Source organism: Vanacampus margaritifer, chromosome 5 (genome assembly GCF_051991255.1).
Source record: "Vanacampus margaritifer isolate UIUO_Vmar chromosome 5, RoL_Vmar_1.0, whole genome shotgun sequence".
Lineage (NCBI taxonomy): Eukaryota > Metazoa > Chordata > Actinopteri > Syngnathiformes > Syngnathidae > Vanacampus > Vanacampus margaritifer.
In genome coordinates, this window is record NC_135436.1 from 10031932 (window position 1) to 10044519 (window position 12588).

The 12588-nt window shown below is 46.0% G+C and overlaps 1 protein-coding gene and 26 non-coding genes across 27 annotated transcripts in view; all 27 read right to left on the bottom strand.

Moving 5' to 3' along the window:
- Window positions 1–12588, bottom strand: part of alp3 (alkaline phosphatase 3) — a 78731-nt gene that overhangs the window by 27198 nt on the left and 38945 nt on the right. The gene's annotated exons all lie outside the window — the stretch shown is intronic.
- trnae-cuc (transfer RNA glutamic acid (anticodon CUC)) lies at window positions 167–238 on the bottom strand. Its single transcript has one exon. It is a non-coding gene; the product is annotated as a tRNA-Glu (tRNA).
- trnae-cuc (transfer RNA glutamic acid (anticodon CUC)) lies at window positions 726–797 on the bottom strand. Its single transcript has one exon. It is a non-coding gene; the product is annotated as a tRNA-Glu (tRNA).
- On the bottom strand, window positions 1006–1077 carry trnae-cuc (transfer RNA glutamic acid (anticodon CUC)). Its single transcript has one exon. It is a non-coding gene; the product is annotated as a tRNA-Glu (tRNA).
- On the bottom strand, window positions 1828–1899 carry trnae-uuc (transfer RNA glutamic acid (anticodon UUC)). The gene has a single exon. It is a non-coding gene; the product is annotated as a tRNA-Glu (tRNA).
- trnae-cuc (transfer RNA glutamic acid (anticodon CUC)) lies at window positions 2107–2178 on the bottom strand. The gene has a single exon. It is a non-coding gene; the product is annotated as a tRNA-Glu (tRNA).
- Window positions 2667–2738, bottom strand: trnae-uuc (transfer RNA glutamic acid (anticodon UUC)). The gene has a single exon. It is a non-coding gene; the product is annotated as a tRNA-Glu (tRNA).
- trnae-cuc (transfer RNA glutamic acid (anticodon CUC)) lies at window positions 3227–3298 on the bottom strand. Its single transcript has one exon. It is a non-coding gene; the product is annotated as a tRNA-Glu (tRNA).
- trnae-cuc (transfer RNA glutamic acid (anticodon CUC)) lies at window positions 3507–3578 on the bottom strand. Its single transcript has one exon. It is a non-coding gene; the product is annotated as a tRNA-Glu (tRNA).
- trnae-cuc (transfer RNA glutamic acid (anticodon CUC)) lies at window positions 3784–3855 on the bottom strand. The gene has a single exon. It is a non-coding gene; the product is annotated as a tRNA-Glu (tRNA).
- On the bottom strand, window positions 4064–4135 carry trnae-uuc (transfer RNA glutamic acid (anticodon UUC)). Its single transcript has one exon. It is a non-coding gene; the product is annotated as a tRNA-Glu (tRNA).
- Window positions 4904–4975, bottom strand: trnae-uuc (transfer RNA glutamic acid (anticodon UUC)). Its single transcript has one exon. It is a non-coding gene; the product is annotated as a tRNA-Glu (tRNA).
- trnae-cuc (transfer RNA glutamic acid (anticodon CUC)) lies at window positions 5744–5815 on the bottom strand. The gene has a single exon. It is a non-coding gene; the product is annotated as a tRNA-Glu (tRNA).
- Window positions 6023–6094, bottom strand: trnae-cuc (transfer RNA glutamic acid (anticodon CUC)). Its single transcript has one exon. It is a non-coding gene; the product is annotated as a tRNA-Glu (tRNA).
- On the bottom strand, window positions 6303–6374 carry trnae-uuc (transfer RNA glutamic acid (anticodon UUC)). The gene has a single exon. It is a non-coding gene; the product is annotated as a tRNA-Glu (tRNA).
- On the bottom strand, window positions 7422–7493 carry trnae-uuc (transfer RNA glutamic acid (anticodon UUC)). Its single transcript has one exon. It is a non-coding gene; the product is annotated as a tRNA-Glu (tRNA).
- trnae-uuc (transfer RNA glutamic acid (anticodon UUC)) lies at window positions 7982–8053 on the bottom strand. Its single transcript has one exon. It is a non-coding gene; the product is annotated as a tRNA-Glu (tRNA).
- On the bottom strand, window positions 8262–8333 carry trnae-cuc (transfer RNA glutamic acid (anticodon CUC)). The gene has a single exon. It is a non-coding gene; the product is annotated as a tRNA-Glu (tRNA).
- trnae-cuc (transfer RNA glutamic acid (anticodon CUC)) lies at window positions 8822–8893 on the bottom strand. The gene has a single exon. It is a non-coding gene; the product is annotated as a tRNA-Glu (tRNA).
- trnae-cuc (transfer RNA glutamic acid (anticodon CUC)) lies at window positions 9102–9173 on the bottom strand. The gene has a single exon. It is a non-coding gene; the product is annotated as a tRNA-Glu (tRNA).
- On the bottom strand, window positions 9662–9733 carry trnae-cuc (transfer RNA glutamic acid (anticodon CUC)). The gene has a single exon. It is a non-coding gene; the product is annotated as a tRNA-Glu (tRNA).
- trnae-cuc (transfer RNA glutamic acid (anticodon CUC)) lies at window positions 9942–10013 on the bottom strand. The gene has a single exon. It is a non-coding gene; the product is annotated as a tRNA-Glu (tRNA).
- On the bottom strand, window positions 10222–10293 carry trnae-cuc (transfer RNA glutamic acid (anticodon CUC)). The gene has a single exon. It is a non-coding gene; the product is annotated as a tRNA-Glu (tRNA).
- On the bottom strand, window positions 10502–10573 carry trnae-uuc (transfer RNA glutamic acid (anticodon UUC)). Its single transcript has one exon. It is a non-coding gene; the product is annotated as a tRNA-Glu (tRNA).
- Window positions 11062–11133, bottom strand: trnae-cuc (transfer RNA glutamic acid (anticodon CUC)). The gene has a single exon. It is a non-coding gene; the product is annotated as a tRNA-Glu (tRNA).
- On the bottom strand, window positions 11903–11974 carry trnae-cuc (transfer RNA glutamic acid (anticodon CUC)). The gene has a single exon. It is a non-coding gene; the product is annotated as a tRNA-Glu (tRNA).
- On the bottom strand, window positions 12183–12254 carry trnae-cuc (transfer RNA glutamic acid (anticodon CUC)). Its single transcript has one exon. It is a non-coding gene; the product is annotated as a tRNA-Glu (tRNA).

Sequence of the window (12588 nt, forward strand, 5' to 3'; positions counted from 1 at the left end):
TATGAACAAGCAGGTAGCCGAGTCAAAAAATACTTCATGGCCTTGTCTTGACCTTTTTGGCATTGGTGAAGTAGATCAACTGACAACATTCAGCTTTCTGGTTGTTAAGGAGGTTGTCAGCAAGAATTAAGGACAAACTGGCAAAACACCCATCAACAACTCCAAATTCCCTGACCGGGAATCGAACCCGGGCCGCGGCAGTGAGAGTGCCGAATCCTAGCCACTAGACCACCAGGGATGACGAACACTGTCTTCTGGACACGGCTGACATAGCACAGCATATGAACCAGCAGGTCACAGAGGCAGAAAAAAGTTCATGGCCTTGTCTCGATCTTTTTGGCATCGGTAAAATAGATCAACTGGCTACATTCAGGTTTCTGGTTGTTAAGGACATTGTCAGCGAGCATTAAAGACAAACTGGCGAAAGACCCTTCAATAATTCCAAGTTCCCTGACCGGGAATCAAAACCAGGCCGAGGCAGTGAGAGTGCCAATTCCTAGCCAGTAGACCTTCAGGGATGAATAACACTGTCTTCTGGACACAGCTAACACAGCACAGTATAGGAAAAAGCAGGTAGCTGAGGCAAAAAAACTTCATGGCCTTGTGTCGATCTTTTTGGCATTGGTGAAGTCGATGAACTGACAAAATACAGGTTTCTGTTTTTTTAGGACAATGTCAGCAAGCATTTAAGACCAACTGGCGAAACACCCTTCAATATTTCCCAGTTCCCTGACCGGGAATCAAACCCGGGCCGCGGCAGTGAGAGTGCCGAATCCTAGCCACTAGACGACCAGGGATGACAAACACGGTATTCTGGACACGGCTAACATAGCACAGCATATGAACCAGCAGGTCACTGAGACAGAAAAAAGTTCATGGCCTTGTCTCGATCTTTTTGGCATCGGTAAAATAGATCAACTGACAACATTCAGGTTTCTGGTTGTTCAGGACATTGTGAGCAAGCATTAAAGATAAACTGGCGAAACACCCTTCAATATTTCTAAGTTCCCTGACCGGGAATCCAACCCGGGCCACGGCAGTGAGAGTGCCGAATCCTAGCCACTAGACCACCAGGGATGACAAACACGGTATTCTGGACACGGCTAACATAGCACAGCATATGAACCAGCAGGTCACTGAGGCAGAAAAACTTCATGGCCTTGTCTCGATCTTTTTGGCATCGGTAAAATAGATCAACTGACAACTGATAGATATTATAACATTTTTAATAACTTCATTTTATTTTATTAACCATTGTTACACATTATTAACATTTTAATTCTTTATATTAACCTTGTCAAAATGTTTTGTGTCCTGTGCAGAGCAGATGGTGTTGACTTCGTATAGGCTGACCTTAAGCTGGGACATACTATTTAGTCTAAAAAAAATTCCTTCTCAGCGCTTTGTGCGAAAACACATTTGGTCCTTGAGAACAGAATCTGTTTTGAACACCCACACCTGACTCTGTTTTCGCCGTCGCTCACGGAAAAGTACCAGAGAGTATGTTTTGTCTACAAATGAAAGAGAGGAGGTCTTTTTAACTATAAGAAACCGTTGTGCACGCGGAAGAGCTACATTTGACGCTCTGAATCCCACCTGTTTAAGTGATGAATTAGAGGCAGTTATTTGTCCAGAGATTCTGTTTTTTATTAAATAATTTTTGCAAAGGTGTATTTTTCTTGCATTAAATCTATCTTCATTTTTGGAACACGCAAAGAGGACATAATAATTTAATCCTCTTTCACAACATTCAGGTTTCTGGTTGTTAAGGACATTGTCAGCGAGCATTAAAGACAAACTGGCGAAAGACCCTTCAATAATTCCAAGTTCCCTGACCGGGAATCGAACCCGGGCCGCAGCAGTGAAAGTGGTGAATCCTAGCCACTAGACCACCAGGGATGAGAAACATTGCAGTCTGGACACGGCTAACATAGCACAGCATATGAACCAGCAGGTCAATGAGGCAGAAAAACTTCATGGCCTTGTCTCGATCTTTTTGGCATCGGTAAAATAGATCAACTGAAAACATTCAGGTTTCTGGTTGTTAAGGACGTTGTCAGCAAGAATTAAGGACAAACTGGCGAAACACCCATCAATAACTCCAAATTCCCTGACCCGGAATCGAACCCGGGCCGCGGCAGTGAGAGTGCCAAATCCTAGCCACTAGACCACCAGGGATGACAAAAACTGTCTTCTGGACACGGCTAACATAGCACAGTATATGAACAAGCAGGTAGCCAAGTCAGAAAAAAGTTCATGGCCTTGTCTCGATCTTTTTGGCATCGGTAAAATAGATCAACTGACAACATTCAGGTTTCTGGTTGTTAAGGACATTGTCAGCAAGCATTAAAGACGAGCTGGCGAAACACCCTTCAATATTTCCAAGTTCCCTGACCGGGAATCGAACCCGGGCCGCGGCAGTGAGAGTGCAGAATACTAGCCACTAGACCACCATGGATGACGATCACTGTCTTCTGGACACGGCTGACATAGCACAGCAAATGAACCAGCAGGTCACAGAGGCAGAAAAAAGTTCATGGCCTTGTCTCGATCTTTTTGGCATCGGTAAAATAGATCAACTGGCTACATTCAGGTTTCTGGTTGTTAAGGACATTGTCAGCGAGCATTAAAGATAAACTGGCGAAACACCCTTCAATATTTCCAAGTTGCCCGACCGGGAATCGAACCCGGGCCACAGCAGTGAAAGTGCTGAATCCTAGCCACTAGACCACCAGGGATGCCAAACATTGTAGTCTGCACACGGCTAACATAGCACAGTATATGAACAAGCAGGTAGCCGAGTCAGAAAAAACTTCATAGCCTTGTCTTGATCTTTTTGGCATTGGTGAAGTAGATCAACTGACAACATACAGCTTTCTGGTTGTTAAGGACGTTGTCATTAAGAATTAAGGAGAAACTGGCGAAACACCCATCAATAATTCCAAATTCCCTGACCGTGAATCAAACCCGGGCCGCAACAGTGAAAGTTCCGAATCCTTGCCACTAGACCACCAGGGATGAGAAACAATGTAGTCTGGACACGGCTAACATAGCACAGTATATGAACAAGCAGGTAGCCGAGTCAGAAAATACTTCATGGCCTTGTCTTGATCTTTTTGGCATTGGTGAAGTAGATCAACTGACAAAATTCAGCTTTCTGGATGTTAAGGACGTTGTCAGCAAGCATTAAGGACAAACTGGCGAAACACCCATCAATAATTCCAAATTCCCTGACCGGGAATCGAACCCGGGCCGCGGCAGTGAGAGTGGCGAATCCTAGCCACTAGACCACCAGGGATGACAAAAACTGTCTTCTGGACACGGCTAACATAGCACAGTATATGAACAAGCAGGTAGCCGAGTCAGAAAAAAGTTCATGGCCTTGTCTCGATCGTTTTGGCATCGGTAAAATAAATCAACTGACAACATTCAGGTTTCTGGTTGTTAAGGACATTGTCAGCAAGCATTAAAGACAAACTGGCGAAACACCCTTCAATATTTCCAAGTTCCCTGACCGGGAATCGAACCCAGGCCGCGGCAGTGAGAGTGCCGAATCCTAGCCACTAGACCACCAGGGATGACAAACACTGCCTTCTGGACACGGCTGACAGCACAGCATATGAACCAGCAGGTAGCAGAGGCAGAAACAACTTCAAGGCCCTGTCTAAATCTTTATGGCATTGGTGAAGTAGATCAACTGAATAAATACAGGTTTCTGGTTTTTAGGACAATGTCATTAAGCATTAAAGACAAACTGGCGAAACACCCTTCAATATTTCCAAGTTCCCTGACCGGGAATCAAACCCGGGCCGCGGCAGTGAGAGTGCCGAATCCTAGCCACTAGACCACCAGGGATGACAAACACTGTCTTCTGGACACGGCTAACATAGCACAGCATATGAACCAGCAGGTCACAGAGGCAGAAAAAAGTTCATGGCCTTGTCTTGATCTTTTTGGCATCGGTAAAATAGATCAACTGACAACATTCAGGTTTCTGGTTGTTAAGGACATTGTTAGCAAGCATTAAAGACAAACTGGCGAAAGACCCTTCAATTATTCCAAATTCCCTGACCGGGAATCAAACCCGGGCCGCAGCAGTGAAAGTGCCGAATCCTTGCCACTAGACCACCAGGGATGAGAAGCACTGTCTTTTGGGCACGGCTTACATAGCACAGCATATGAACCAGCAGGTCACAGAGGCAGAAAAAACTTCATAGCCTTGTCTCGATCTTTTTGGCATCGGTAAAATAGATCAACTGACAACATTCAGGTTTCTGGTTGTTAAGGACGTTGTCAGCAAGAATTAAGGACAAACTGGCGAAACACCCATCAATAACTCCAAATTCCCTGACCCGGAATCGAACCCGGGCCGCGGCAGTGAGAGTGCCGAATTCTAGCCACTAGACCACCAGGGATGACAAAAACTGTCTTCTGGACACGGCTAACATAGCACAGTATATGAACAAGCAGGTAGCCAAGTCAGAAAAAAGTTCATGGCCTTGTCTCGATCTTTTTGGCATCGGTAAAATAGATCAACTGACAACATTCAGGTTTCTGGTTGTTAAGGACATTGTCAGCAAGCATTAAAGACGAGCTGGCGAAACACCCTTCAATATTTCCAAGTTCCCTGACCGGGAATCGAACCCGGGCCGCGGCAGTGAGAGTGCCGAATACTAGCCACTAGACCACCATGGATGACGATCACTGTCTTCTGGACACGGCTGACATAGCACAGCAAATGAACCAGCAGGTCACAGAGGCAGAAAAAAGTTCATGGCCTTGTCTCGATCTTTTTGGCATCGGTAAAATAGATCAACTGGCTACATTCAGGTTTCTGGTTGTTAAGGACATTGTCAGCGAGCATTAAAGATAAACTGGCGAAACACCCTTCAATATTTCCAAGTTCCCCGACCGGGAATCGAACCCGGGCCACAGCAGTGAAAGTGCTGAATCCTAGCCACTAGACCACCAGGGATGCCAAACATTGTAGTCTGCACACGGCTAACATAGCACAGTATATGAACAAGCAGGTAGCCGAGTCAGAAAAAACTTCATAGCCTTGTCTTGATCTTTTTGGCATTGGTGAAGTAGATCAACTGACAACATACAGCTTTCTGGTTGTTAAGGACGTTGTCATTAAGAATTAAGGAGAAACTGGCGAAACACCCATCAATAATTCCAAATTCCCTGACCGTGAATCAAACCCGGGCCGCAACAGTGAAAGTGCCGAATCCTTGCCACTAGACCACCAGGGATGAGAAACATTGTAGTCTGGACACGGCTAACATAGCACAGTATATGAACAAGCAGGTAGCCGAGTCAGAAAATACTTCATGGCCTTGTCTTGATCTTTTTGGCATTGGTGAAGTAGATCAACTGACAACATTCAGCTTTCTGGATGTTAAGGACGTTGTCAGCAAGCATTAAGGACAAACTGGCGAAACACCCATCAATAATTCCAAATTCCCTGACCGGGAATCGAACCCGGGCCGCGGCAGTGAGCGTGGCGAATCCTAGCCACTAGACCACCAGGGATGACAAAAACTGTCTTCTGGACACGGCTAACATAGCACAGTATATGAACAAGCAGGTAGCCGAGTCAGAAAAAAGTTCATGGCCTTGTCTCGATCGTTTTGGCATCGGTAAAATAAATCAACTGACAACATTCAGGTTTCTGGTTGTTAAGGACATTGTCAGCAAGCATTAAAGACAAAATGGCGAAACACCCTTCAATATTTCCAAGTTCCCTGACCGGGAATCGAACCCAGGCCGCGGCAGTGAGAGTGCCGAATCCTAGCCACTAGACCACCAGGGATGACAAACACTGTCTTCTGGACACGGCTGACATAGCACAGCATATGAACCAGCAGGTAGCAGAGGCAGAAATAACTTCAAGGCCCTGTCTAAATCTTTATGGCATTGGTGAAGTAGATCAACTGAATAAATACAGGTTTCTGGTTTTTAGGACAATGTCATTAAGCATTAAAGACAAACTGGCGAAACACCCTTCAATATTTCCAAGTTCCCTGACCGGGAATCAAACCCGGGCCGCGGCAGTGAGAGTGCCGAATCCTAGCCACTAGACCACCAGGGATGACAAACACTGTCTTCTGGACACGGCTAACATAGCACAGCATATGAACCAGCAGGTCACAGAGGCAGAAAAAAGTTCATGGCCTTGTCTTGATCTTTTTGGCATCGGTAAAATAGATCAACTGACAACATTCAGGTTTCTGGTTGTTAAGGACATTGTTAGCAAGCATTAAAGACAAACTGGCGAAAGACCCTTCAATTATTCCAAATTCCCTGACCGGGAATCAAACCCGGGCCGCAGCAGTGAAAGTGCCGAATCCTTGCCACTAGACCACCAGGGATGAGAAGCACTGTCTTTTGGGCACGGCTTACATAGCACAGCATATGAACCAGCAGGTCAAAGAGGCAGAAAAAAGTTCATGGCCTTGTCTCGATCTTTTTGGCATCGGTAAAATAGATCAACTGACAACATTCAGGTTTCTGGTTGTTAAGGACATTGTCAGCAAGCATTAAAGACGAGCTGGCGAAACACCCTTCAATATTTCCAAGTTCCCTGACCGGGAATCGAACCCGGGCCGCGGCAGTGAGAGTGCCGAATACTAGCCACTAGACCACCATGAATGACGATCACTGTCTTCTGGACACGGCTGACATAGCACAGCAAATGAACCAGCAGGTCACAGAGGCAGAAAAAAGTTCATGGCCTTGTCTCGATCTTTTTGGCATCGGTAAAATAGATCAACTGGCAACATTCAGGTTTCTGGTTGTTAAGGACATTGTCAGCGAGCATTAAAGACAAACTGGCGAAAGACCCTTCAATAATTCCAAGTTCCCTGACCGGGAATCGACCCCGGGCCGCAGCAGTGAAAGTGCTGAATCCTAGCCACTAGACCAACAGGGATGAGAAACATTGTAGTCTGGACACGGCTAACATAGCACAGCATATGAACCAGCAGGTCAATGAGGCAGAAAAACTTCATGGCCTTGTCTCGATCTTTTTGGCATCGGTAAAATAGATCAACTGACAACATTCAGGTTTCTGGTTGTTAAGGACATTGTTAGCAAGCATTAAAGACAAACTGGCGAAAGACCCTTCAATTATTCCAAATTCCCTGACCAGGAATCAAACCCGGGCCGCATCAGTGAAAGTGCCGAATCCTTGCCACTAGACCACCAGGGATGAGAAACACTGTCTTTTGGGCACGGCTTACATAGCACAGCATATGAACCAGCAGGTCACAGAGGCAGAAAAAACTTCATGGCCTTGTCTCGATCTTTTTGGCATCGGTAAAATAGATCAACTGACAACATTCAGGTTTCTGGTTGTTCAGGACATTGTCAGCAAGCATTAAAGACAAACTGGCAAAAGACCATTGAATTATTCCAAATTCCCTGACCGGGAATCGAACCCGGGCCGCAGCAGTGAAAGTGCCGAATCCTAGCCACTAGACCACCAGTGATGACAAACACGGTATTCTGGACACGGCTAACATAGCACAGCATATGAACCAGCAGGTAGCCGAGTCAGAAAATACTTCATGGCCTTGTCTCGATCTTTTTGGCATTGGTGAAGTAGATCAACTGACAACATTCAGCTTTCTGGTTGTTAAGGACGTTGTCAGCAAGAATTAAGGACAAACTGGCGAAACACCCATCAATAACTCCAAATTCCCTGACCAGGAATCGAACCCGGGCCGCGGCAGTGAGAGTGCCGAATCGTAGCCACTAGACCAACAGGGATGACAAAAACTATCTTCTGGACACGGCTAACATAGCACAGTATATGAACAAGCAGATCACTGAGACAGAAAAAAGTTCATGGCCTTGTCTCGATCTTTTTGGCATCGGTAAAATAGATCAACTGACAACATTCAGGTTTCTGGTTGTTCAGGACATTGTCAGCAAGCATTAAAAACAAACTGGCAAAAGACCATTGAATTATTCCAAATTCCCTGACTGGGAATCGAACCCGGGCCGCAGCAGTGAAAGTGCCGAATCCTTGCCACTAGACCACCAGGGATGAGAAACATTGTAGTCTGGACACGGCTAACATAGCACAGTATATGAACAAGCAGGTAGCCGAGTCAGAAAATACTTCATGGCCTTGTCTTGACCTTTTTGGCATTGGTGAAGTAGATCAACTGACAACATTCAGCTTTCTGGTTGTTAAGGAGGTTGTCAGCAAGAATTAAGGACAAACTGGCGAAACACCCATCAATAACTCCAAATTCCCTGACCGGGAATCGAACCCGGGCCGCGGCAGTGAGAGTGCCGAATCCTAGCCACTAGACCACCAGGGATGACGAACACTGTCTTCTGGACACGGCTGACATAGCACAGCATATGAACCAGCAGGTCACAGAGGCAGAAAAAAATTCATGGCCTTGTCTCGATCTTTTTGGCATCGGTAAAATAGATCAACTGGCTACATTCAGGTTTCTGGTTGTTAAGGACATTGTCAGCGAGCATTAAAGACAAACTGGCGAAAGACCCTTCAATAATTCCAAGTTCCCTGACAGGGAATCAAAACCAGGCCGAGGCAGTGAGAGTGCCAATTCCTAGCCAGTAGACCTTCAGGGATGAATAACACTGTCTTCTGGACACAGCTAACACAGCACAGTATAGGAAAAAGCAGGTAGCTGAGGCAAAAAAACTTCATGGCCTTGTGTCGATCTTTTTGGCATTGGTGAAGTCGATGAACTGACAAAATACAGGTTTCTGGTTTTTTTAGGACAATGTCAGCAAGCATTTAAGACAAACTGGCGAAAAACCCTTCAATATTTCCCAGTTCCCTGACCGGGAATCGAACCCGGGCCGCGGCAGTGAGAGTGCCGAATCCTAGCCACTAGACGACCAGGGATGACAAACACGGTATTCTGGACAAGGCTAACATAGCACAGCATATGAACCAGCAGGTCACTGAGACAGAAAAAAGTTCATGGCCTTGTCTCGATCTTTTTGGCATCGGTAAAATAGATCAACTGACAACATTCAGGTTTCTGGTTGTTCAGGACATTGTGAGCAAGCATTAAAGATAAACTGGCGAAAAACCCTTCAATATTTCTAAGTTCCCTGACCGGGAATCGAACCCGGGCCACGGCAGTGAGAGTGCCGAATCCTAGCCACTAGACCACCAGGGATGACAAACACGGTATTCTGGACACGGCTAACATAGCACAGCATATGAACCAGCAGGTCACTGAGACAGAAAAAAGTTCATGGCCTTGTCTCGATCTTTTTGGCATCGGTAAAATAGATCAACTGGCTACATTCAGGTTTCTGGTTGTTAAGGACATTGTCAGCGAGCATTAAAGACAAACTGGCGAAAGACCCTTCAATAATTCCAAGTTCCCTGACCGGGAATCAAAACCAGGCCGAGGCAGTGAGAGTGCCAATTCCTAGCCAGTAGACCTTCAGGGATGAATAACACTGTCTTCTGGACACGGCTAACACAGCACAGTATAGGAAAAAGCAGGTAGCTGAGGCAGAAAAACTTCATGGCCTTGTGTCGATCTTTTTGGCATTGGTGAAGTCGATGAAGTGACAAAATACAGGTTTCTGTTTTTTTTAGGACAATGTCAGCAAGCATTTAAGACCAACTGGCGAAACACCCTTCAATATTTCCCAGTTCCCTGACCGGGAATCGAACCCGGGCCGCGGCAGTGAGAGTGCCGAATCCTAGCCACTAGACCACCAGGGATGACAAACACGGTATTCTGGACACGGCTAACATAGCACAGCATATGAACCAGCAGGTCACTGAGACAGAAAAAAGTTCATGGCCTTGTCTCGATCTTTTTGGCATCGGTAAAATAGATCAACTGACAACATTCAGGTTTCTGGTTGTTAAGGACGTTGTCAGCAAGAATAAAGGACAAACTGGCGAAACACCTATCAATAACTCCAAATTCCCTGACCCGGAATCGAACCCGGGCCGCGGCAGTGAGAGTGCCGAATCCTAGCCACTAGACCACCAGGGATGACAAAAACTGTCTTCTGGACACGGCTAACATAGCACAGTATATGAACAAGCAGGTAGCCAAGTCAGAAAAAAGTTCATGGCCTTGTCTCGATCTTTTTGGCATCGGTAAAATAGATCAACTGACAACATTCAGGTTTCTGGTTGTTAAGGACATTGTCAGCAAGCATTAAAGACGAGCTGGCGAAACACCCTTCAATATTTCCAAGTTCCCTGACCGGGAATCGAACCCGGGACGCGGCAGTGAGAGTGCCAAATCCTAGCCACTAGACCACCATGGATGACGATCACTGTCTTCTGGACACGGCTGACATAGCACAGCATATGAACCAGCAGGTCACAGAGGCAGAAAAAAGTTCATGGCCTTGTCTCGATCTTTTTGGCATCGGTAAAATAGATCAACTGGCTACATTCAGGTTTCTGGTTGTTAAGGACATTGTCAGCGAGCATTAAAGATAAACTGGCGAAACACCCTTCAATATTTCCAAGTTCCCTGACCGGGAATCGAACCCGGGCCACAGCAGTGAAAGTGCTGAATCCTAGCCACTAGACCACCAGGGATGCCAAACATTGTAGTCTGCACACGGCTAACATAGCACAGTATATGAACAAGCAGGTAGCCGAGTCAGAAAAAACTTCATAGCCTTGTCTTGATCTTTTTGGCAGTGGTGAAGTAGATCAACTGACAACATACAGCTTTCTGGTTGTTAAGGACGTTGTCATTAAGAATTAAGGAGAAACTGGCGAAACACCCATCAATAATTCCTAATTCCCTGACCGTGAATCAAACCCGGGCCGCAACAGTGAAAGTGCCGAATCCTTGCCACTAGACCACCAGGGATGAGAAACATTGTAGTCTGGACACGGCTAACATAGCACAGTATATGAACAAGCAGGTAGCTGAGTCAGAAAAAAGTTCATGGCCTTGTCTCGATCGTTTTGGCATCGGTAAAATAAATCAACTGACAACATTCAGGTTTCTGGTTGTTAAGGACATTGTCAGCAAGCATTAAAGACAAACTGGCGAAACACCCTTCAATATTTCCAAGTTCCCTGACCGGGAATCAAACCCAGGCCGCGGCAGTGAGAGTGCCGAATCCTAGCCACTAGACCACCAGGGATGACAAACACTGTCTTCTGGACACGGCTAACATAGCACAGCATATGAACCAGCAGGTCACAGAGGCAGAAAAAAGTTCATGGCCTTGTCTTGATCTTTTTGGCATCGGTAAAATAGATCAACTGACAACATTCAGGTTTCTGGTTGTTAAGGACATTGTTAGCAAGCATTAAAGACAAACTGGCGAAAGACCCTTCAATTATTCCAAATTCCCTCACCGGGAATCAAACCCGGGCCGCAGCAGTGAAAGTGCCGAATCCTTGCCACTAGACCACCAGGGATGAGAAGCACTGTCTTTTGGGCACGGCTTACATAGCACAGCATATGAACCAGCAGGTCACAGAGGCAGAAAAAACTTCATGGCCTTGTCTCGATCTTTTTGGCATCGGTAAAATAGATCAACTGACAACATTCAGGTTTCTGGTTGTTCAGGACATTGTCAGCAAGCATTAAAGACAAACTGGCAAAAGACCATTGAATTATTCCAAATTCCCTGACCGGGAATCGAACCCGGGCCGCAGCAGTGAAAGTGCCAAATCCTTGCCACTAGACCACTAGGGATGAGAAACATTGTAGTCTGGACACGGCTAACATAGCACAGTATATGAACAAGCAGGTAGCCGAGTAAGAAAAATACTTCATGGCCTTGTCTTGATCTTTTGGGCATTGGTGAAGTAGATCAACTGACAACATTCAGCTTTCTGGTTGTTAAGGACGTTGTCAGCAAGAATTAAGGAAAAACTGGCGAAACACCCATCAATAACTCCAAATTCCCTGACCGGGAATCGAACCCGGGCCGCGGCAGTGAGAGTGCCGAATCCTAGCCACTAGACCAGCAGGGATGACAAAAACTGTCTTCTGGACACGGCTAACATAGCGAAGTATATGAACAAGCAGGTAGCCAAGTCAGAAAAAAGTTCATGGCCTTGTCTCGATCTTTTTGGCATCGGTAAAATAGATCAACTGACAACATTCAGGTTTCTGGTTGTTAAGGACATTGTCAGCAAGCATTAAAGACAAACTGGCGAAACACCCTTCAATATTTCCAAGTTCCCTGACCGGGAATCGAAACCGGGCCGCGGCAGTGAGAGTGCCGAATCCTAGCCACTAGACCACCAAGGATGACAAACACTGTCTTCTGGACACGGCTGACATAGCACAGCATATGAACCAGCAGGTCACAGAGGCAGAAAAAAGTTCATGGCCTTGTCTCGATCTTTTTGGCATCGGTAAAATAGATCAACTGGCAACATTCAGGTTTCTGGTTGTTAAGGACATTGTCAGCGAGCATTAAAGACAAACTGGCGAAAGACCCTTCAATAATTCCAAGTTCCCTGACCGGGAATCGACCCCGGGCCGCAGCAGTGAAAGTGCTGAATCCTAGCCACTAGACCAACAGGGATGAGAAACATTGTAGTCTGGACACGGCTAACATAGCACAGCATATGAACCAGCA